The 26,423-nt window shown below is 43.5% G+C and overlaps 2 long non-coding RNA genes across 2 annotated transcripts; both read left to right on the top strand.

The window, feature by feature from the left end:
* The first annotated feature begins 1,620 nt into the window (after window positions 1-1,620).
* Window positions 1,621-2,444, top strand: LOC306914088. Its single transcript, XR_013788641.1, has 3 exons — window positions 1,621-1,768; window positions 1,854-1,919; window positions 2,082-2,444. It is a non-coding gene; the product is annotated as an uncharacterized lncRNA (long non-coding RNA).
* Window positions 2,445-8,385: 5,941 nt separating this feature from the next.
* LOC306913712 lies at window positions 8,386-9,778 on the top strand. Its single transcript, XR_013788596.1, has 3 exons — window positions 8,386-9,085; window positions 9,171-9,236; window positions 9,399-9,778. It is a non-coding gene; the product is annotated as an uncharacterized lncRNA (long non-coding RNA).
* Window positions 9,779-26,423: the final 16,645 nt, after the last annotated feature.

Consider the following 26,423-nt stretch of genomic DNA (forward strand, 5'->3'; position numbering starts at 1 on the left):
GGGGTGTGCTCAGATAGTCCAACTCTGAGTAAGAGGCCAGTGAGCACTTGAATAAAACATATCATCTGAGCTACAGTATTGTATTCTATACATTTGAGAAACTTGGAATGATGAACTTTGTTTATCGGCCTGAATATTTTACTGTACAAATGCCCTATTTTTCATAGTGATTGACAACAGATTGCACATTACACAAAGCATGTCCCTGGTGGTCTAGTGGCTAGGATTCGGCGCTTTCACCGACGCGACCCGGGTTCGATTCCCGGTCAGGGAAAAAGATGTCTAGTGGAATCTAGAGTGTGGTAGGATCGTCCAACTGCGAGTAAGAGGCCTCACTGCATTTGAATAAAAGATATCATCTGAACTACAGTGTTGCATTCTATACATTTAAGAAACTTGGAATGATGAACTTTGTTTATCGGCCTGAATACTGTACAAATGCTCTGTTTTTCATAGTGATTGACAACAGATTGCCCATTACACAGAGTATGTCCTTGATGGTCTAGTGGCTAGGATTCGGCGCTCTCACCGCCGCGGCCCGGATTCGATTCCCGGTCAGGGTAAAGCAGTTTTAGTGGAACCTGGGGTGTGCTCAGATCGTCCAACTCCGAGTAAGAGGCCAGTCTGCATTTGAATAAAATATATCATCTGAGCTACAGTATTGTATTCTATACATTTGAGAAACTTATTTGATGAACTTTGTTTATCGGCCTGAATATTTTACTGTACAAATGCCCTATTTTTCATAGTGATTGACAACAGATTGCACAATACACAAAGTATGTCCCTGATGGTCTAGTGGCTAGGATTCGGCGGCGCGGCCCGGGTTCGATTCCCGGTCAGGGAAAAACAGTTGTAGTGGAACCTGGGGTGTGCTCAGATAGTCCAACTCTGAGTAAGAGGCCAGTCTGCACTTGAATAAAAGATATCATCTGAGCTACAGTTTTGTATTCTATACATTTGAGAAACTTGGAATGATGAACTTTGTTTATCGGCCTGAATATTTTACTGTACAAATGCCCTATTTTTCATAGTGATTGACAACAGATTGCACAATACACAAAGTATGTCCCTGATGGTCTAGTGGCTAGGATTCGGCGCTCTCACCGCCGCGGCCCGGGTTCGATTCCCGGTCAGGGAAAAACAGTTGTAGTGGAACCTGGGGTGTGCTCAGATAGTCCAACTCTGAGTAAGAGGCCAGTCTGCACTTGAATAAAAGATATCATCTGAGCTACAGTATTGTATTCTATACATTTGAGAAACTTGGAATGATGAACTTTGTTTATCGGCCTGAATATTTTACTGTACAAATGCCCTATTTTTCATAGTGATTGACAACAGATTGCACATTACACAAAGCATGTCCCTGGTGGTCTAGTGGCTAGGATTCGGTGCTTTCACCGCCGCGGCCCGGGTTCGATTCCCGGTCAGGGAAAAAGATGTCTAGTGGAATCTAGAGTGTGGTAGGATCGTCCAACTGCGAGTAAGAGGCCTCACTGCATTTGAATAAAAGATATCATCTGAACTACAGTGTTGCATTCTATATGTAACCCAGGTTTATAATTGTCTGTATTGTCTGTATTTGCATCCCTGTTTTGTATGGTCACGGTGCCATCTGCATCAGGTCACAGCTCATCACACCGATCACTCACTCACTCACTCAGTCACACCAGTTTGAAATCAGCAATCAGCAATCACCACCACACCCTAGTATAAAGCACAGCACTTTTGTCTCAGTCAGAGAGGTGCACATCACTGGCTGTGGCAGGTCTGTATCCCCTCTACAAACATTTTACTATTTACCAATCTTTATTACCAAACTCTATATTAACACTGATCAACATTGGTTTTAGACCTCAATACACACTGGTGAACGGATGAGCTGGATGCACCTGCACTGAATTGAATTGACTGAATTGGTGAGTTTATTGTTTGTTTGAAATGTTTGAATTGTTTTGTTTGGTTATTTTCATTTGATGTTTTTGATGAACTATTTGATTTGACATTTGTAAATGTTTGATTTGTATGCTACTTTGATTATTATTTTTACAAGATATTTAATTTGGCCTTTTTGTATTCAGGCCAGGTTTTTCCCCTTACTCCATGAAACCATGAATGATGATGATGAAGACGAATACAATGGCGAGCTAAGTCCAAGAACCTGAAACGCACTCAAACACACACTTCCCCCCCCCCCATAACTACTCCATACACTCAAAACACTGCCTCACACATTACCCCTCTGACCTTGACTTTGAACAATTGAAGCTGAACAATTGACTCTGACCTCGACCTGAATTTACTTTGTTTATCTGATTGATTGTTGTTTGTTTTACTTTTGTTTTTCAATAATAATATCATATTAAGCATAATTTTCAGTCTCCTGGGTTCTTTATGATTTCAATGCAAATTCCTTCTACCACTACACCTACTTCTGACAGCAGTACTGGTCCCAACCATATTCTTATTTCACGAAGTATATGCTACATAATTGTGGCGAGCCAGCCAGGAGAAGGTTTTTGATTTTCATAAAGTTTAAAGGTTTACTCAAGTTAAGGTTTAAAGATGGAGGTATTTGAAAGTATCAATATCAAAATTCCAAATGCAGTGTTGATAAATGGAGTGGTGGAGACAGAGGATTATGAGGAGGTTATGGATTTTCTGAAGCAATATGGTGCAATCGACAGGGCTGAAATAATCAAGGACACTGAATCACAATTTAATCACTATCTGGTTGTTGAATTTGCCTCAGGATCTGCTATGCTATCCCTAGAGCCGCTATTGCCACATTCTCATGTTACGGATGACAAAGAAAATGCGTTCATCATTCAAAACCTGTCTGATTTGTACACAAAGGGTGTAGGCAGTACAAAGACCAAATCCTACTTGGATGATTTAAAAACATTGTCTCAAGCAAGTGGAAAGGACTACAATGAAGTTCTCAAGGACATGATGTCTCAAATTGGTGAAACCATTGCTAGTCGCAAGTCACCTGAGGAACCAGCAGAGCAGCTGAAAACTTCACCCCAAACACCTTACAAACCCACCTCAATGGGTACAGCTCAACCAAGTCCTTCTATAGCTCCTGATTTGAACCCTCCTGGAATCCAGCGGTATGTTGTTGAGCATATAGTCAAGAGTGAGGAAAATGCTCACAATGTTTCCTTTCAACGACTGAGAGTCTTTTCCGGCAAGGTACCAAGACCCTCTCATGAAGTTGACTATGATGCTTGGCGCTTCAGCGTTGATTTACTCATGAAAGATCCTGCTGTGTCTGATCTTCTGAGATCCAGAAAGATCCTTGAAAGCATTCTTCCTCCAGCTGCAGATATGGTGAAGCACTTGAGTCCAGACACTTTGCCTGTTGTTTATCTGCAACTGCTTGATTCAGCTTTTGGCACAGTCCAAGATGGCGACGAACTGTATGCCAAATTCATGGATACTGTTCAAGATGCTGCGGAGAAACCCTCTTCTTACCTGCAACGTCTCCATGTAGCGTTGAATCTCACTGTCAAGCGAGGTGGCATTCCTGTCACAGAAGTAGATAAACACCTTCTGAACCAATTCTGTAGAGGGTGCTGGGATAATTCTCTTCTTTCAGAGCTTCAACTGAAACACAAGAAAGCAAATCCCCCATCCTTTGCTGAGCTACTCTTGCTTTTGCGCACAGAAGAAGATCGTGAAGCAGCAAAATCTATGCGCATGAAACGGCATCTGGGCACTGGGAAACAGAAAGTGGCATCTAACTGGCAGGTTGCCCATAGCGACAAGGATGACAGTGATGAGGAGGGGAAAGGAATGAGTGCTACACTGAAAGCCCTCACAAAGCAAATGGCAGAAATTCAAACCCAGTTAGCAGCGCTAACAGCTAACCAACAGGGAGCTAAAGGCTCCTTCTCTCAAACGCCAGCTAGTACCAGTAAGCCTCACAGCAAGAAATCACATACGACTGGTAAACAGCCTGTGCAATACTCGCAGTCCAAATCACCAAGTCTCAGACCAAAACCCGGATACTGTTTCCGGTGTGGAGAGGATGGTCACATCAGACCACAGTGTGACAATGACCCAAACCCTGAACTAGTGGCGGAGAAAAGGAAGCAATTCAATTCAAAGTGTCAGAAATGGGAGAAACAACACCCCGGTGACCAGTTAAACTAAAGACAGTTCCTGTTGTAGGACGAACGGGGACTGTAACGGCTCAATGTCCTAAGCCTAAACGCAAACGGTGTGCTAAACTCAACATGTCAAGTGCAAAGAACTCAGTCACTAAGCTTCCAAAAGGATTAGTTGGTTCCAGATGCACAGCAGTAGTCAACATTGCTGGTATTGATTTCAATTGTCTTATGGATACTGGTTCTCAAGTAACCACAGTTCCACTGTCCTTTTACAAGCAGAACCTGGCTGAGCAACCCCTCAAACCTATCTGTGATCTATTGGAGGTTGAGGGTGCAGCAGGACAGTCTGTTCCATACTTGGGATATATAGAAATGGTGGTTCGTTTCCCAAAAGACTTTGTGGGAACAGACATTGATGTACCAACTCTTGCACTTGTAGTTCCAGAGGTACGCCCAACGCCATCTCCAGTTCTCATAGGAACCAATACACTTGACATACTCTATGAGAAATACTTTGGTGGCAAGACACCACATCATCAACCCAGTCAGTATGGTTACCGAGTAGTACTCAAAACACTTGAGTTACGACGGCAACAACAGAACCAAGATGGAAGTGTTGGAGTTGTGAGAATGCTCAGTAAGACACCTACTGTCATTCCTGCATGCCACAGTGTCATTCTTGAAGGCTCCGCTAAGGTCCATAGTCCATCTGCAGATTGCTGGGTGATTGTAGAGCATCCCACCCAGTCATACTTACCTGGTGGCCTATGTGTCAAGAGTTGTCTCAGCACTCTTCCTTCAAATGCACCTTACAAAGTTCCTGTAATGGTCACAAATGAAACTGATCAAGACATTTCCATTCCCCCGCTCTGTGTCATCGCAGAACTTGGTGCTTTTCATTGCATTCTTTCACAACACAATGTGACAACTTCCCCAGTCTCAGACCCGCAGAAGCTGAACATCAACTTTGCTGATTCTCCACTGTCTGCAGAGTGGAAAGAGCATATCACCAACAAGCTCAGTGCAATGCCAGAGGTCTTTGCTCTTCATGATTTAGACTTTGGGTGCACAGACAAGGTGAAGCATCGCATTAAACTCCATGATGAAACTCCCTTTAAACATCGTGCCAGGCCTATTCATCCCCAAGATATCGAGGCAGTACGCAAACATCTTAATGACTTGCTGGAGGCCGGTGTTATCAGAGAGTCTGAATCACCATTTTCTTCACCCATTGTGGTTGTGCGGAAGAAAAACAACGATGTACGTTTGTGCATAGACTATCGAAAACTCAATCTTCAAACAGTGAAGGATGCCTATGCACTACCTAATCTTGAAGAGACATTTTCAGCACTAACAGGCTCCAAATGGTTTTCAGTGCTGGATTTGAAATCTGGATACTACCAGATCGCAATGGATGACGCTGACAAGGATAAAACCGCCTTTGTCACACCCCTTGGATTCTGGGAGTTTAACCGAATGCCACAGGGAGTGACCAATGCACCCAGCACATTCCAAAGGTTGATGGAAAAATGCATGGGAGACCTAAATCTGAGGGAAGTCCTTGTATTCTTGGATGACCTTATCATCTATTCCGACACTCTGGAAGAACACGAAATTCGACTGACGAGAGTACTCAATCGTTTGAAAGAATATGGGTTAAAACTGTCCCCGGAGAAGTGCAAATTCTTCCAAACCTCAGTTCGATACTTGGGACATATTGTATCAGAAGATGGAGTGGAAACGGACCCAGAAAAAGTGAATGCCTTAAAATCCTGGCCAATTCCTAAAACCCTGAAAGAGTTGAGATCCTTCTTAGGGTTCTCGGGCTACTATCGTCGCTTCATAAAGGGGTATGCTGACATAGTAAAGCCACTCAATGAACTAACTCGAGGATATCCACCTTCACGCAAAACTACAAAGGGCAAGGGAACCAGTGATCATTATCACAATCCACACCAGCCTTTTGGAGATCGATGGACACCCACCTGTCAAGACGCATTCGAGAGACTCATAGAAACACTTACCACTGCCCCTGTTCTTGGTTTTGCAGACCCCAAGAAGCCATACATCTTGCATACTGATGCCAGTACCACTGGGCTTGGAGCCGCATTATATCAGGAACAGGATGGGAAACTGAGAGCTATTGCGTTTGCCAGTCGGGGTCTGTCAAGCAGTGAATCCAGATATCCAGCTCATAAATTAGAGTTTCTTGCACTCAAATGGAGTGTGACCGAGAAGCTCCATGATTACTTGTATGGGTGTCATTTTACTGTAGTCACAGACAGTAATCCCCTTACCTACATACTTACCTCTGCAAAGTTAGACGCAACCAGTTACAGATGGTTAGCTGCTTTGTCTACATTCTCTTTCAAGCTTCAGTACCGGGCTGGCAAACAAAATCTTGATGCCGATGGTCTCTCCAGGCGACCACATGAACTGTATCTGGATGAGGGCCAGTCTGAGAAAGAGAGGGATCGCATTAGTCGGTTTACCCAACAACACTTGGCTGATGGCTCCCTTGAAGATGTCTCCTCCGATGTCGTCAATGCCATCTGTCAAAGTAGCTTGGTCAGAACATTGAATGACCCCCATGACTTTACTCTTGTAGAGTCTTTGGCAATTTCTGCTGATGCAATTCCTGACAGTTATGTTGAAGAGGATCAACACGGCTTACCTGTCATTCCTTCTCTATCACAGCTTGATCTTAAGGAGAAGCAGAGGTCTGATCCATGCCTTCGTGAAATCATTTTCCAACTGGAAACAGGAGAAAAAGTTCCTCCAGCTGTAAGGAATGAGCTTCCTGACCTTCCACTTCTACTCAGAGAATTGAATAGATTGGAGTTGCAAAATGATATCCTGTACCGAAGGAGACAAGAGAACGAACACATTTCATATCAACTTGTTCTACCAGAAGAGCTGCGTGCAACTGTCTTGCAGAGCTTACATAATGACATGGGTCATATGGGCATAGAGCGTACTGTTGATCTTGTCCGTACAAGGTTCTATTGGCCCAGAATGTCTGCATCTGTAGAGCACAAAATCAAGACATGTGATCGCTGTATACGCAGAAAAGCTCTTCCTGAGAAAGCCGCACCCCTGGTGAACATAAGAGCAACACGCCCTCTTGAATTGGTGTGCATGGATTTCCTTAGCCTTGAGCCAGATTCCAGCAATACAAAGGACATCCTTGTACTAACTGACCATTTCACCAAGTTTGCCCTTGCTATTCCCACTCCCAACCAAAAAGCTAAAACTGTAGCAAAATGTTTGTGGGATAACTTCATTGTCTATTATGGCATACCTGAACGGTTACACACTGACCAAGGACCTGACTTTGAATCAAAGCTAATCAAAGAATTGTGTGAAATTTCAGGCATCCAAAAAAGTCACACAACTCCGTACCATCCACGGGGAAACCCTGTTGAAAGGTTTAACCGGACGTTGCTCAATATGTTGGGAACCCTGGAAAATAAGCAAAAATCAAAATGGCGAGAATATGTGAAGCCCTTAGTTCATGCTTACAATTGCACCCGCAATGAAGTAACCGGGTTCACTCCGTATGAACTTATGTTTGGACGTTCACCACGACTGCCAGTTGATCTAGCTTTCAACTTACCTGTGAGAGGAGATCAGCAGAAATCTCATTCCCAATATGTGCAAAATCTCAAATCCCGATTGGAAGAGAGCTACCAGTTGGCTTCTCGAAATTCCCTCAAAACGGCAGAAAGAAACAAAGCTCGTTTTGACAAACGGATAACTACCTCAGAACTTGAGGTAGGGGACAGAGTCCTAGTCAGACATGTACGAATTCGTGGGAAACATAAACTTGCGGACAAATGGGAAGCAGATATCTATGTTGTGGTCAGTCGTGCAGGAGATCTTCCAGTATACACTGTAAGGCCAGAGAACAAGGATGGGCCGAAACGCACCCTACATAGAGATCTTCTCCTTCCCTGTGGGTTTCTTCCCTTGACATCAGAGGAAGAATGCCCTCAGCCTGTTTCTGTCCGTAGGCCACGAACCCGTCATCACCCAGGTGACAATGGAACTGAACCTGTTGACGCAGACTTTCCAACGGAGGAGGATTCCGATTATTGGGTTTCACCAAGCCATGTTCAGCCAACAGTTAAGCCCACTGTGGAACACAACTCTAATACTGGAGGCGAGACAGAGACTCGCACAACTGTTGAGGAGCAATGTTCTGAACACCGTACAATGGAGGACTTACCTGAATCTGCTGAAATGGAGGACTTACCTGAATCCGCTGGAATGGAGCACTTACCTGAAACTGTTGAAACACACTTAACTGAACCTGTGGAAATGGAACACTTACCTGAAATAACTGGAAGGACCCACTTACCTGAAACTGTGGAGGAAAACCAACCTATCAATATTGAACCCGATGGAAACTCACTGGATGGAAACTTACCAAATGCAAACTTACCGGAAGGAGAAATATCCGAGGAACCTGAAATGGACAAATCCACTGAACCTACAGTCATTACAACTCAACCTGATGCTGAGAGTTCACTTAGGCGTTCAGATAGAAGCCGACAAGCCCCTAAAAGGTTTCAATATTCTCAGTTGGGCAACCCTTTGATAAATGTTGTTCAATCTTTATTTCAAAGTTTGTCTACAGCATACACTGATGCATTGAGTGATAGGGGTGTGCCTAGTTCCTTCCCCAACCCACAAATCCATGTCGTGTAACATGCAACGGGACGTGCATGGATTTAAGGGGGGAGGATGTAACCCAGGTTTATAATTGTCTGTATTGTCTGTATTTGCATCCCTGTTTTGTATGGTCACGGTGCCATCTGCATCAGGTCACAGCTCATCACACCGATCACTCACTCACTCACTCAGTCACACCAGTTTGAAATCAGCAATCAGCAATCACCACCACACCCTAGTATAAAGCACAGCACTTTTGTCTCAGTCAGAGAGGTGCACATCACTGGCTGTGGCAGGTCTGTATCCCCTCTACAAACATTTTACTATTTACCAATCTTTATTACCAAACTCTATATTAACACTGATCAACATTGGTTTTAGACCTCAATACACACTGGTGAACGGATGAGCTGGATGCACCTGCACTGAATTGAATTGACTGAATTGGTGAGTTTATTGTTTGTTTGAAATGTTTGAATTGTTTTGTTTGGTTATTTTCATTTGATGTTTTTGATGAACTATTTGATTTGACATTTGTAAATGTTTGATTTGTATGCTACTTTGATTATTATTTTTACAAGATATTTAATTTGGCCTTTTTGTATTCAGGCCAGGTTTTTCCCCTTACTCCATGAAACCATGAATGATGATGATGAAGACGAATACAATGGCGAGCTAAGTCCAAGAACCTGAAACGCACTCAAACACACACTTCCCCCCCCCCCATAACTACTCCATACACTCAAAACACTGCCTCACACATTACCCCTCTGACCTTGACTTTGAACAATTGAAGCTGAACAATTGACTCTGACCTCGACCTGAATTTACTTTGTTTATCTGATTGATTGTTGTTTGTTTTACTTTTGTTTTTCAATAATAATATCATATTAAGCATAATTTTCAGTCTCCTGGGTTCTTTATGATTTCAATGCAAATTCCTTCTACCACTACACCTACTTCTGACAGCAGTACTGGTCCCAACCATATTCTTATTTCACGAAGTATATGCTACATATACATTTAAGAAACTTGGAATGATGAACTTTGTTTATCGGCCTGAATACTGTACAAATGCTCTGTTTTTCATAGTGATTGACAACAGATTGCCCATTACACAGAGTATGTCCTTGATGGTCTAGTGGCTAGGATTCGGCGCTCTCACCGCCTTGGCCCGGTTTCTTTTCCCGGTCAGGGAAAAGCAGTTTTAGTGGAACCTGGGGTGTGCTCAGATCGTCCAACTCCGAGTAAGAGGCCAGTCTGCATTTGAATAAAATATATCATCTGAGCTACAGTATTGTATTCTATACATTTGAGAAACTTATTTGATGAACTTTGTTTATCGGCCTGAATATTTTACTGTACAAATGCCCTATTTTTCATAGTGATTGACAACAGATTGCACAATACACAAATTGTGTCCCTGATGGTCTAGTGGCTAGGATTCGGCGCTCTCACCGCCGCGGCCTGGGTTCGATTCCCGGACAGGGAAAAACAGTTGTAGTGGAACCTGGGGTGTGCTCAGATAGTCCAACTCTGAGTAAGAGGCCAGTCTGCACTTGAATAAAAGATATCATCTGAGCTACAGTATTGTATTCTATACATTTGAGAAACTTGGAATGATGAACTTTGTTTATCGGCCTGAATATTTTACTGTACAAATGCCCTATTTTTCATAGTGATTGACAACAGATTGCACATTACACAAAGCATGTCCCTGGTGGTCTAGTGGCTAGGATTCGGAGCTTTCACCGCTGCGGCCAGGGTTCGATTCCCGGTCAGGGAAAAAGATGTCTAGTGGAATCTAGAGTGTGGTAGGATCGCCCAACTGCGAGTAAGAGGCCTCACTGCATTTGAAAAAAAGATATCATCTGAACTACAGTGTTGCATTCTATACATTTAAGAAACTTGGAATGATGAACTTTGTTTATCGGCCTGAATACTGTACAAATGCTCTGTTTTTCATAGTGATTGACAACAGATTGCCCATTACACAGAGTATGTCCTTGATGGTCTAGTGGCTAGGATTCGGCGCTCTCACCGCCGCGGCCCGGGTTCGATTCCCGGTCAGGGAAAAGCAGTTTTAGTGGAACCTGGGGTGTGCTCAGATCGTCCAACTCCGAGTAAGAGGCCAGTCTGCATTTGAATAAAATATATCATCTGAGCTACAGTATTGTATTCTATACATTTGAGAAACTTATTTGATGAACTTTGTTTATCGGCCTGAATATTTTACTGTACAAATGCCCTATTTTTCATAGTGATTGACAACAGATTGCACAATACACAAAGTATGTCCCTGATGGTCTAGTAGCTAGGATTCGGCGCTCTCACCGCCGCGGCCCGGGTTAGATTCCCGGTCAGGGAAAAACAGTTGTAGTGGAACCTGGGGTGTGCTCAGATAGTCCAACTCTGAGTAAGAGGCCAGTCTGCACTTGAATAAAAGATATCATCTGAGTTACAGTATTGTATTCTATACATTTGAGAAACTTGGAATGATGAACTTTGTTTATCGGCCTGAATATTTTACTGTACAAATGCCCTATTTTTCATAGTGATTGACAACAGATTGCACATTACACAAAGCATGTCCCTGGTGGTCTAGTGGCTAGGATTCGGCGCTTTCACCGCCGCGGCCCGGTTTCTATTCCCGGTCAGGGAAAAGCAGTTTTAGTGGAACCTGGGGTGTGCTCAGATAGTCCAACTCTGAGTAAGAGGCCAGTCTGCACTTGAATAAAAGATATCATCTGAGCTACAGTATTGTATTCTATACATTTGAGAAACTTGGAATGATGAACTTTGTTTATCGGCCTGAATATTTTACTGTACAAATGCCCTATTTTTCATAGTGATTGACAACAGATTGCACATTACACAAAGCATGTCCCTGGTGGTCTAGTGGCTAGGATTCGGCGCTTTCACCGCCGCGGCCAGGGTTCGATTCCCGCTCAGGGAAAAAAGATGTGTAGTGGAATCTAGAGTGTGGTAGGATCGTCCAACTGCGAGTAAGAGGCCTCACTGCATTTGAATAAAAGATATCATCTGAACTACAGTGTTGCATTCTATACATTTAAGAAACTTGGAATGATGAACTTTGTTTATCGGCCTGAATACTGTACAAATGCTCTGTTTTTCATAGTGATTGACAACAGATTGCCCATTACACAGAGTATGTCCTTGATGGTCTAGTGGCTAGGATTCGGCGCTCTCACCGCCGCGGCCCGGGTTCGATTCCCGGTCAGGGAAAAGCAGTTTTAGTGGAACCTGGGGTGTGCTCAGATCGTCCAACTCCGAGTAAGAGGCCAGTCTGCATTTGAATAAAATATATCATCTGAGCTACAGTATTGTATTCTATACATTTGAGAAACTTATTTGATGAACTTTGTTTATCGGCCTGAATATTTTACTGTACAAATGCCCTATTTTTCATAGTGATTGACAACAGATTGCACAATACACAAAGTATGTCCCTGATGGTCTAGTGGCTTGGATTCGGCGCTCTCACCGCCGCGGCCCGGGTTCGATTCCCGGTCAGGGAAAAACAGTTGTAGTGGAACCTGGGGTGTGCTCAGATAGTCCAACTCTGAGTAAGAGGCCAGTCTGCACTTGAATAAAAGATATCATCTGAGCTACATTATTGTATTCTATACATTTGAGAAACTTGGAATGATGAACGTTGTTTATCGGCCTGAATATTTTACTGTACAAATGCCCTATTTTTCATAGTGATTGACAACAGATTGCACATTACACAAAGCATGTCCCTGGTGGTCTAGTGGCTAGGATTCGGCGCTTTCACCGCCGCGGCCCGCGTTCGATTCCCGGTCAGGGAAAAATATGTCTAGTGGAATCTAGAGTGTGTTAGGATCGTCCAACTGCGAGTAAGAGGCCTCACTGCATTTGAATAAAAGATATCATCTGAACTACAGTGTTGCATTCTATACATTTAAGAAACTTGGAATGATGAACTTTGTTTATCGGCCTGAATACTGTACAAATGCTCTGTTTTTCATAGTGATTGACAACAGATTGCCCGTTACACAGAGTATGTCCTTGATGGTCTAGTGGCTAGGATTCGGCGCTCTCACCGCCGCGGCCCTGGTTCGATTCCCGGTCAGGGAAAAGCAGTTTTAGTGGAACCTGGGGTGTGCTCAGATCGTCCAACTCCGAGTAAGAGGCCAGTCTGCATTTGAATAAAATATATCATCTGAGCTACAGTATTGTATTCTATACATTTGAGAAACTTATTTGATGAACTTTGTTTATCGGCCTGAATATTTTACTGTACAAATGCCCTATTTTTCATAGTGATTGACAACAGATTGCACAATACACAAAGTATGTCCCTGATGGTCTAGTGGCTAGGATTCGGCGCTCTCACCGCCGCGGCCCGGGTTCGATTCCCGGTCAGGGAAAAACAGTTGTAGTGGAACCTGGGGTGTGCTCAGATAGTCCAACTCTGAGTAAGAGGCCAGTCTGCACTTGAATAAAAGATATCATCTGAGCTACAGTCTTGTATTCTATACATTTGAGAAACTTGGAATGATGAACTTTGTTTATCGGCCTGAATATTTTACTGTACAAATGCCCTATTTTTCATAGTGATTGACAACAGATTGCACATTACACAAAGCATGTCCCTGGTGGTCTAGTGGCTAGGATTCGGCGCTTTCACCGCCGCGGCCCGGGTTCGATTCCCGGTCAGGGAAAAAGATGTCTAGTGGAATCTAGAGTGTGGTAGGATCGTCCAACTGCGAGTAAGAGGCCTCACTGCATTTGAATAAAAGATATCATCTGAACTACAGTGTTGCATTCTATACATTTAAGAAACTTGGAATGATGAACTTTGTTTATCGGCCTGAATACTGTACAAATGCTCTGTTTTTCATAGTGATTGACAACAGATTGCCCATTACACAGAGTATGTCCTTGATGGTCTAGTGGCTAGGTTTCGGCGCTCTCACCGCCGCGGCCCGGGTTCGATTCCCGGTCAGGGAAAAGCAGTTTTAGTGGAACCTGGGGTGTGCTCAGATCGTCCAACTCCGAGTAAGAGGCCAGTCTGCATTTGAATAAAATATATCATCTGAGCTACAGTATTGTATTCTATACATTTGAGAAACTTTTTGGATGAACTTTGTTTATCGGCCTGAATATTGTACTGTACAAATGCCCTATTTTTCATAGTGATTGACAACAGATTGCACAATACACAAAGTATGTCCCTGATGGTCTAGTGGCTAGGATTCGGCGCTCTCACCGCTGCGGCCCGGGTTCGATTCCCGGTCAGGGAAAAAGATGTCTAGTGGAATCTAGAGTGTGGTAGGATCGTCCAACTGCGAGTAAGAGGCCTCACTGCATTTGAATAAAAGATATCATCTGAACTACAGTGTTGCATTCTATACATTTAAGAAACTTGGAATGATGAACTTTGTTTATCGGCCTGAATACTGTACAAATGCTCTGTTTTTCATAGTGATTGACAACAGATTGCCCATTACACAGAGTATGTCCTTGATGGTCTAGTGGCTAGGATTCGGCGCTCTCACCGCCGCGGCCCGGGTTCGATTCCCGGTCAGGGAAAAGCAGTTTTAGTGGAACCTGGGGTGTGCTCAGATCGTCCAACTCCGAGTAAGAGGCCAGTCTGCATTTGAATAAAATATATCATCTGAGCTACAGTATTGTATTCTATACATTTGAGAAACTTATTTGATGAACTTTGTTTATCGGCCTGAATATTTTACTGTACAAATGCCCTATTTTTCATAGTGATTGACAACAGATTGCACAATACACAAAGTATGTCCCTGATGGTCTAGTGGCTAGGATTCGGCGCTCTCACCGCTGCGGCCCGGGTTCGATTCCCGGTCAGGGAAAAACAGTTGTAGTGGAACCTGGGGTGTGCTCAGATAGTCCAACTCTGAGTAAGAGGCCAGTCTGCACTTGAATAAAAGATATCATCTGAGCTACAGTATTGTATCCTATATTACAATTGAAAACATGTGCCCAAAAGCACGCACAGGAACAAAAGGCACCAGCTACTACGTCACTGACACGCTGCAACACGCTGCAACACACACTGCAACAACACACTAACACGTCACACACTTACCCTCCGCGTCGTTGGTTCCCTATCTCCTCATGTCGCGCCGCACGGCCACACTCAACACCAGCCGCGTACAAATTGTCATCGCACTGCCACTAAAGCCGGCTCCCGTCCACACTCGCAAACAATATCAATATCAATAACAAACACAAACACGCCACAAGCACCGACACCCCCGCCTAATTTGTTGCCACGTCTATGAAAACAAGCACAGAAAAAATGCCATTCAACACGCTACTTACAACTCGCTTACAATTCGCAGACCTGGCAACACTGCATCCCGTCATTCCACTCTTTTCATTGGCTGCGCCATAGAGTGGCTGCGCCGCCAACATTGTTGCCACGTCTATGTAAACAAGGCCGCAAACCCTGACTTCCTACAGCCTACAGCCTATACTTTCACACACTACCACTCGCTTACAATACGTGGACCTGGCAACACTACATCACCCCTTCCCAATGGCTCTAAACCCCACCACGTGACCCACGTGTGTTTCGTGTTACCTTCCACACTTCCGGAAACACTACCGGAAGTTACACAGTACACACACACACACACACACACACACACACACGCACCCACGCACGCACGCGCGCGCACACACACCCACACAGTGTACAGCCTGCCGGAAACCAACAGCAGAAGAAGAAGAACAACAACAACACAGGTTCTACACTGATTCTAACTTGGATGGAGAGCGCCGCGATTACATACATACACAGTTACAATCATGCAAACACGACCGCATCGACACCTGGCGTGGTACAATCGGGCCGAACCGAGGCGCATATATGGATAACAACAACAACGCCAACACTACACGCACACGCTGCAACAACGCGATGCAACACAACACGTAAGTTACGTATGTAACTATGGTTCTATGAATCCTGGATGACTGCTTAACACTGGATGATTTGCGTCCAGTGTTAAGCACTGCCTCTGGCAGTCAGTACGGATGAAATAGAACAGCTGTGTACAACGCAGTGTCACTGCAGACACGTGTGTGTGTGTGTGTGTGTGTGTGTGTGTGTGTGCGTGCGTGCGTGCGCGGGGGGGGGGGGGGGGATTTTGGATCGCCTCGCGATGCAGCTGAAATGGCACGCACACACACACACACGCCACAAAACGCTAATAATAATAATAATACAAAATCACAACACTACACTAATCATAACAACAGTACAGAGAACAGTACAGTACACATGAGTACAGTACAGTACAGAAAGAAAGCTCACATCAGCATATTAATCCATGTAATAATAATAATAATAACAAATAATAACACAACACTAATAACTGTAATATCAACAGTACAGACAACAGTACAGTACAGTACATCACAATATTAATCCATGTAATAATAATAATAATAATAAATAAGAACACAACACTAATAACAGTACAGAGAACAGTACAGTACAGTACACATGAGTACAGTACAGTACAGTATACTGTTCCTGCGCCTTGCCATGCTCTCTTTCAATCATAATAATAATAATCAATAATAACACCACTAATAACAACAATAATATCAACAATACAGAGAACAGCACAGTACACATGAGTACAGTACAGTACAGAAACAAAGCTCACATCAGAATATTAATCCATGTAATAATACTAATAATAATAATAAGGCATAATAACACAACACTAATAACTATAATATCAACAGTACAGAGAACAGTACAGTACATCAGAATATTAATCCATGTAATAATAATAATAATAATAAAAAATAACACTAATACAACAGCACAGACAACAGTACAGTACAGTACACATGAGTACAGTACAGTACAAAGACTTACAGTACAGCACAGTACAGTACAGTATACTGTTCCTGCGCCTTGCCATGCTCACTTTCAGACGCAAATACACAACACCACACAGGGCCACTCAGCCAGCTTGGCAACTTTGCGCTTTCCAAGCAAATGCATAAATTAAAACATCATGGCTTGCCATTGCCTTCTTCCCATTTGCGACGCATCGCATGGCGCGAGGATGAGCGGGCCGAAGGCCCGCGAAATTCTAGTTCTATACATTTGAGAAACTTGGAATGATGAACTTTGTTTATCGGCCTGAATATTTTACTGTACAAATGCCCTATTTTTCATAGTGATTGACAACAGATTGCACATTACACAAAGCATGTCCCTGTTGGTCTAGTGGCTAGGATTCGGCGCTTTCACCGCCGCGGCCCGGGTTCGATTCCCGGTCAGGGAAAAAGATGTCTAGTGGAATCTAGAGTGTGGTAGGATCGTCCAACTGCGAGTAAGAGGCCTCACTGCATTTGAATAAAAGATATCATCTGAACTACAGTGTTGCATTCTATACATTTAAGAAACTTGGAATGATGAACTTTGTTTATCGGCCTGAATACTGTACAAATGCTCTGTTTTTCATAGTGATTGACAACAGATTGCCCATTACACAGAGTATGTCCTTGATGGTCTAGTGGCTAGGTTTCGGCGCTCTCACCGCCGCGGCCCGGGTTCGATTCCCGGTCAGGGAAAAGCAGTTTTAGTGGAACCTGGGGTGTGCTCAGATCGTCCAACTCTGAGTAAGAGGCCAGTCTGCATTTGAATAAAATATATCATCTGAGCTACAGTATTGTATTCTATACATTTGAGAAACTTATTTGATGAACTTTGTTTATCGGCCTGAATATTTTACTGTACAAATGCCCTATTTTTCATAGTGATTGACAACAGATTGCACAATACACAAAGTATGTCCCTGATGGTCTAGTGGCTAGGATTCGGCGCTCTCACCGCCGCGGCCCGGGTTCGATTCCCGGTCAGGGAAAAACAGTTGTAGTGGAACCTGGGGTGTGCTCAGATAGTCCAACTCTGAGTAAGAGGCCAGTCTGCATTTGAATAAAAGATATCATCTGAGCTACAGTATTGTATTCTATACATTTGAGAAACTTGGAATGATGAACTTTGTTTATCGGCCTGAATATTTTACTGTACAAATGCCCTATTTTTCATAGTGATTGACAACAGATTGCACATTACACAAAGCATGTCCCTGGTGGTCTAGTGGCTAGGATTCGGCGCTTTCACCGCCGCGGCCCGGGTTCGATTCCCGGTCAGGGAAAAATATGTCTAGTGGAATCTAGAGTGTGGTAGGATCGTCCAACTGCGAGTAAGAGGCCTCACTGCATTTGAATAAAAGATATCATCTGAACTACAGTGTTGCATTCTATACATTTAAGAAACTTGGAATGATGAACTTTGTTTATCGGCCTGAATACTGTACAAATGCTCTGTTTTTCATAGTGATTGACAACAGATTGCCCATTACACAGAGTATGTCCTTGATGGTCTAGTGGCTAGGATTCGGTGCTCTCACCGCCGCGGCCCGGGTTCGATTCCCGGTCAGGGAAAAGCAGTTTTAGTGGAACCTGGGGTGTGCTCAGATCGTCCAACTCCGAGTAAGAGGCCAGTCTGCATTTGAATAAAATATATCATCTGAGCTACAGTATTGTATTCTATACATTTGAGAAACTTATTTGATGAACTTTGTTTATCGGCCTGAATATTTTACTGTACAAATGCCCTATTTTTCATAGTGATTGACAACAGATTGCACAATACACAAAGTATGTCCTTGATGGTCTAGTGGCTAGGATTCGGCGCTCTCACCGCCGCGGCCGGGGTTCGATTCCCGGTCAGGGAAAAGCAGTTTTAGTGAAACCTGGGGTGTGCTCAGATCGTCCAACTCCGAGTAAGAGGCCAGTCTGCATTTGAATAAAATATATCATCTGAGCTACAGTATTGTATTCTATACATTTGAGAAACTTATTTGATGAACTTTGTTTATCGGCCTGAATATTTTACTGTACAAATGCCCTATTTTTCATAGTGATTGACAACAGATTGCACAATACACAAAGTATGTCCCTGATGGTCTAGTAGCTAGGATTCGGCGCTCTCACCGCCGCGGCCCGCGTTCGATTCCCGGTCAGGGAAAAACAGTTGTAGTGGAACCTGGGGTGTGCTCAGATAGTCCAACTCTGAGTAAGAGGCCAGTGAGCACTTGAATAAAACATATCATCTGAGCTACAGTATTGTATTCTATACATTTGAGAAACTTGGAATGATGAACTTTGTTTATCGGCCTGAATATTTTACTGTACAAATGCCCTATTTTTCATAGTGATTGACAACAGATTGCACATTACACAAAGCATGTCCCTGGTGGTCTAGTGGCTAGGATTCGGCGCTTTCACCGACGCGACCCGGGTTCGATTCCCGGTCAGGGAAAAAGATGTCTAGTGGAATCTAGAGTGTGGTAGGATCGTCCAACTGCGAGTAAGAGGCCTCACTGCATTTGAATAAAAGATATCATCTGAACTACAGTGTTGCATTCTATACATTTAAGAAACTTGGAATGATGAACTTTGTTTATCGGCCTGAATACTGTACAAATGCTCTGTTTTTCATAGTGATTGACAACAGATTGCCCATTACACAGAGTATGTCCTTGATGGTCTAGTGGCTAGGATTCGGCGCTCTCACCGCCGCGGCCCGGATTCGATTCCCGGTCAGGGTAAAGCAGTTTTAGTGGAACCTGGGGTGTGCTCAGATCGTCCAACTCCGAGTAAGAGGCCAGTCTGCATTTGAATAAAATATATCATCTGAGCTACAGTATTGTATTCTATACATTTGAGAAACTTATTTGATGAACTTTGTTTATCGGCCTGAATATTTTACTGTACAAATGCCCTATTTTTCATAGTGATTGACAACAGATTGCACAATACACAAAGTATGTCCCTGATGGTCTAGTGGCTAGGATTCGGCGGCGCGGCCCGGGTTCGATTCCCGGTCAGGGAAAAACAGTTGTAGTGGAACCTGGGGTGTGCTCAGATAGTCCAACTCTGAGTAAGAGGCCAGTCTGCACTTGAATAAAAGATATCATCTGAGCTACAGTTTTGTATTCTATACATTTGAGAAACTTGGAATGATGAACTTTGTTTATCGGCCTGAATATTTTACTGTACAAATGCCCTATTTTTCATAGTGATTGACAACAGATTGCACAATACACAAAGTATGTCCCTGATGGTCTAGTGGCTAGGATTCGGCGCTCTCACCGCCGCGGCCCGGGTTCGATTCCCGGTCAGGGAAAAACAGTTGTAGTGGAACCTGGGGTGTGCTCAGATAGTCCAACTCTGAGTAAGAGGCCAGTCTGCACTTGAATAAAAGATATCATCTGAGCTACAGTATTGTATTCTATACATTTGAGAAACTTGGAATGATGAACTTTGTTTATCGGCCTGAATATTTTACTGTACAAATGCCCTATTTTTCATAGTGATTGACAACAGATTGCACATTACACAAAGCATGTCCCTGGTGGTCTAGTGGCTAGGATTCGGTGCTTTCACCGCCGCGGCCCGGGTTCGATTCCCGGTCAGGGAAAAAGATGTCTAGTGGAATCTAGAGTGTGGTAGGATCGTCCAACTGCGAGTAAGAGGCCTCACTGCATTTGAATAAAAGATATCATCTGAACTACAGTGTTGCATTCTATACATTTAAGAAACTTGGAATGATGAACTTTGTTTATCGGCCTGAATACTGTACAAATGCTCTGTTTTTCATAGTGATTGACAACAGATTGCCCATTACACAGAGTATGTCCTTGATGGTCTAGTGGCTAGGATTCGGCGCTCTCACCGCCTTGGCCCGGTTTCTTTTCCCGGTCAGGGAAAAGCAGTTTTAGTGGAACCTGGGGTGTGCTCAGATCGTCCAACTCCGAGTAAGAGGCCAGTCTGCATTTGAATAAAATATATCATCTGAGCTACAGTATTGTATTCTATACATTTGAGAAACTTATTTGATGAACTTTGTTTATCGGCCTGAATATTTTACTGTACAAATGCCCTATTTTTCATAGTGATTGACAACAGATTGCACAATACACAAATTGTGTCCCTGATGGTCTAGTGGCTAGGATTCGGCGCTCTCACCGCCGCGGCCTGGGTTCGATTCCCGGACAGGGAAAAACAGTTGTAGTGGAACCTGGGGTGTGCTCAGATAGTCCAACTCTGAGTAAGAGGCCAGTCTGCACTTGAATAAAAGATATCATCTGAGCTACAGTATTGTATTCTATACATTTGAGAAACTTGGAATGATGAACTTTGTTTATCGGCCTGAATATTTTACTGTACAAATGCCCTATTTTTCATAGTGATTGACAACAGATTGCACATTACACAAAGCATGTCCCTGGTGGTCTAGTGGCTAGGATTCGGAGCTTTCACCGCTGCGGCCAGGGTTCGATTCCCGGTCAGGGAAAAAGATGTCTAGTGGAATCTAGAGTGTGGTAGGATCGCCCAACTGCGAGTAAGAGGCCTCACTGCATTTGAAAAAAAGATATCATCTGAACTACAGTGTTGCATTCTATACATTTAAGAAACTTGGAATGATGAACTTTGTTTATCGGCCTGAATACTGTACAAATGCTCTGTTTTTCATAGTGATTGACAACAGATTGCCCATTACACAGAGTATGTCCTTGATGGTCTAGTGGCTAGGATTCGGCGCTCTCACCGCCGCGGCCCGGGTTCGATTCCCGGTCAGGGAAAAGCAGTTTTAGTGGAACCTGGGGTGTGCTCAGATCGTCCAACTCCGAGTAAGAGGCCAGTCTGCATTTGAATAAAATATATCATCTGAGCTACAGTATTGTATTCTATACATTTGAGAAACTTATTTGATGAACTTTGTTTATCGGCCTGAATATTTTACTGTACAAATGCCCTATTTTTCATAGTGATTGACAACAGATTGCACAATACACAAAGTATGTCCCTGATGGTCTAGTAGCTAGGATTCGGCGCTCTCACCGCCGCGGCCCGGGTTCGATTCCCGGTCAGGGAAAAACAGTTGTAGTGGAACCTGGGGTGTGCTCAGATAGTCCAACTCTGAGTAAGAGGCCAGTCTGCACTTGAATAAAAGATATCATCTGAGTTACAGTATTGTATTCTATACATTTGAGAAACTTGGAATGATGAACTTTGTTTATCGGCCTGAATATTTTACTGTACAAATGCCCTATTTTTCATAGTGATTGACAACAGATTGCACATTACACAAAGCATGTCCCTGGTGGTCTAGTGGCTAGGATTCGGCGCTTTCACCGCCGCGGCCCGGTTTCTATTCCCGGTCAGGGAAAAGCAGTTTTAGTGGAACCTGGGGTGTGCTCAGATCGTCCAACTCCGAGTAAGAGGCCAGTCTGCATTTGAATAAAATATATCATCTGAGCTACAGTATTGTATTCTATACATTTGAGAAACTTATTTGATGAACTTTGTTTATCGGCCTGAATATTTTACTGTACAAATGCCCTATTTTTCATAGTGATTGACAACAGATTGCACAATACACAAAGTATGTCCCTGATGGTCTAGTAGCTAGGATTCGGCGCTCTCACCGCCGCGGCCCGGGTTCGATTCCCGGTCAGGGAAAAACAGTTGTAGTGGAACCTGGGGTGTGCTCAGATAGTCCAACTCTGAGTAAGAGGCCAGTCTGCACTTGAATAAAAGATATCATCTGAGCTACAGTATTGTATTCTATACATTTGAGAAACTTGGAATGATGAACTTTGTTTATCGGCCTCAATATTTTACTGTACAAATGCCCTATTTTTCATAGTGATTGACAACAGATTGCACATTACACAAAGCATGTCCCTGGTGGTCTAGTGGCTAGGATTCGGCGCTTTCACCGCCGCGGCCCGGGTTCGATTCCCGGTCAGGGAAAAAGATGTCTAGTGGAATCTAGAGTGTGGTAGGATCGTCCAACTGCGAGTAAGAGGCCTCACTGCATTTGAATAAAAGATATCATCTGAACTACAGTGTTGCATTCTATACATTTAAGAAACTTGGAATGATGAACTTTGTTTATCGGCCTGAATACTGTACAAATGCTCTGTTTTTCATAGTGATTGACAACAGATTGCCCATTACACAGAGTATGTCCTTGATGGTCTAGTGGCTAGGATTCGGCGCTCTCACCCGGGTTCTTTTCCCGGTCAGGGAAAAGCAGTTTTAGTGGAACCTGGGGTGTGCTCAGATCGTCCAACTCCGAGTAAGAGGCCAGTCTGCATTTGAATAAAATATATCATCTGAGCTACAGTATTGTATTCTATACATTTGAGAAACTTATTTGATGAACTTTGTTTATCGGCCTGAATATTTTACTGTACAAATGCCCTATTTTTCATAGTGATTGACAACAGATTGCACATTACACAAAGCATGTCCCTGGTGGTCTAGTGGCTAGGATTCGGAGCTTTCACCGCTGCGGCCAGGGTTCGATTCCCGGTCAGGGAAAAAGATGTCTAGTGGAATCTAGAGTGTGGTAGGATCGCCCAACTGCGAGTAAGAGGCCTCACTGCATTTGAAAAAAAGATATCATCTGAACTACAGTGTTGCATTCTATACATTTAAGAAACTTGGAATGATGAACTTTGTTTATCGGCCTGAATACTGTACAAATGCTCTGTTTTTCATAGTGATTGACAACAGATTGCCCATTACACAGAGTATGTCCTTGATGGTCTAGTGGCTAGGATTCGGCGCTCTCACCGCCGCGGCCCGGGTTCGATTCCCGGTCAGGGAAAAGCAGTTTTAGTGGAACCTGGGGTGTGCTCAGATCGTCCAACTCCGAGTAAGAGGCCAGTCTGCATTTGAATAAAATATATCATCTGAGCTACAGTATTGTATTCTATACATTTGAGAAACTTATTTGATGAACTTTGTTTATCGGCCTGAATATTTTACTGTACAAATGCCCTATTTTTCATAGTGATTGACAACAGATTGCACAATACACAAAGTATGTCCCTGATGGTCTAGTAGCTAGGATTCGGCGCTCTCACCGCCGCGGCCCGGGTTCGATTCCCGGTCAGGGAAAAACAGTTGTAGTGGAACCTGGGGTGTGCTCAGATAGTCCAACTCTGAGTAAGAGGCCAGTCTGCACTTGAATAAAAGATATCATCTGAGTTACAGTATTGTATTCTATACATTTGAGAAACTTGGAATGATGAACTTTGTTTATCGGCCTGAATATTTTACTGTACAAATGCCCTATTTTTCATAGTGATTGACAACAGATTGCACATTACACAAAGCATGTCCCTGGTGGTCTAGTGGCTAGGATTCGGCGCTTTCACCGCCGCGGCCCGGTTTCTATTCCCGGTCAGGGAAAAGCAGTTTTAGTGGAACCTGGGGTGTGCTCAGATCGTCCAACTCCGAGTAAGAGGCCAGTCTGCATTTGAATAAAATATATCATCTGAGCTACAGTATTGTATTCTATACATTTGAGAAACTTATTTGATGAACTTTGTTTATCGGCCTGAATATTTTACTGTACAAATGCCCTATTTTTCATAGTGATTGACAACAGATTGCACAATACACAAAGTATGTCCCTGATGGTCTAGTAGCTAGGATTCGGCGCTCTCACCGCCGCGGCCCGGGTTCGATTCCCGGTCAGGGAAAAACAGTTGTAGTGGAACCTGGGGTGTGCTCAGATAGTCCAACTCTGAGTAAGAGGCCAGTCTGCACTTGAATAAAAGATATCATCTGAGCTACAGTATTGTATTCTATACATTTGAGAAACTTGGAATGATGAACTTTGTTTATCGGCCTGAATATTTTACTGTACAAATGCCCTATTTTTCATAGTGATTGACAACAGATTGCACATTACACAAAGCATGTCCCTGGTGGTCTAGTGGCTAGGATTCGGCGCTTTCACCGCCGCGGCCCGGGTTCGATTCCCGGTCAGGGAAAAAGATGTCTAGTGGAATCTAGAGTGTGGTAGGATCGTCCAACTGCGAGTAAGAGGCCTCACTGCATTTGAATAAAAGATATCATCTGAACTACAGTGTTGCATTCTATACATTTAAGAAACTTGGAATGATGAACTTTGTTTATCGGCCTGAATACTGTACAAATGCTCTGTTTTTCATAGTGATTGACAACAGATTGCCCATTACACAGAGTATGTCCTTGATGGTCTAGTGGCTAGGATTCGGCGCTCTCACCCGGGTTCTTTTCCCGGTCAGGGAAAAGCAGTTTTAGTGGAACCTGGGGTGTGCTCAGATCGTCCAACTCCGAGTAAGAGGCCAGTCTGCATTTGAATAAAATATATCATCTGAGCTACAGTATTGTATTCTATACATTTGAGAAACTTATTTGATGAACTTTGTTTATCGGCCTGAATATTTTACTGTACAAATGCCCTATTTTTCATAGTGATTGACAACAGATTGCACAATACACAAATTGTGTCCCTGATGGTCTAGTGGCTAGGATTCGGCGCTCTCACCGCCGCGGCCTGGGTTCGATTCCCGGACAGGGAAAAACAGTTGTAGTGGAACCTGGGGTGTGCTCAGATAGTCCAACTCTGAGTAAGAGGCCAGTCTGCACTTGAATAAAAGATATCATCTGAGCTACAGTATTGTATTCTATACATTTGAGAAACTTGGAATGATGAACTTTGTTTATCGGCCTGAATATTTTACTGTACAAATGCCCTATTTTTCATAGTGATTGACAACAGATTGCACATTACACAAAGCATGTCCCTGGTGGTCTAGTGGCTAGGATTCGGAGCTTTCACCGCTGCGGCCAGGGTTCGATTCCCGGTCAGGGAAAAAGATGTCTAGTGGAATCTAGAGTGTGGTAGGATCGCCCAACTGCGAGTAAGAGGCCTCACTGCATTTGAAAAAAAGATATCATCTGAACTACAGTGTTGCATTCTATACATTTAAGAAACTTGGAATGATGAACTTTGTTTATCGGCCTGAATACTGTACAAATGCTCTGTTTTTCATAGTGATTGACAACAGATTGCCCATTACACAGAGTATGTCCTTGATGGTCTAGTGGCTAGGATTCGGCGCTCTCACCGCCGCGGCCCGGGTTCGATTCCCGGTCAGGGAAAAGCAGTTTTAGTGGAACCTGGGGTGTGCTCAGATCGTCCAACTCCGAGTAAGAGGCCAGTCTGCATTTGAATAAAATATATCATCTGAGCTACAGTATTGTATTCTATACATTTGAGAAACTTATTTGATGAACTTTGTTTATCGGCCTGAATATTTTACTGTACAAATGCCCTATTTTTCATAGTGATTGACAACAGATTGCACAATACACAAAGTATGTCCCTGATGGTCTAGTAGCTAGGATTCGGCGCTCTCACCGCCGCGGCCCGGGTTCGATTCCCGGTCAGGGAAAAACAGTTGTAGTGGAACCTGGGGTGTGCTCAGATAGTCCAACTCTGAGTAAGAGGCCAGTCTGCACTTGAATAAAAGATATCATCTGAGTTACAGTATTGTATTCTATACATTTGAGAAACTTGGAATGATGAACTTTGTTTATCGGCCTGAATATTTTACTGTACAAATGCCCTATTTTTCATAGTGATTGACAACAGATTGCACATTACACAAAGCATGTCCCTGGTGGTCTAGTGGCTAGGATTCGGCGCTTTCACCGCCGCGGCCC

This window comes from Electrona antarctica (genome assembly GCF_951216825.1).
Source record: "Electrona antarctica genome assembly, chromosome: 21".
NCBI classification, from domain to species: domain Eukaryota; kingdom Metazoa; phylum Chordata; class Actinopteri; order Myctophiformes; family Myctophidae; genus Electrona; species Electrona antarctica.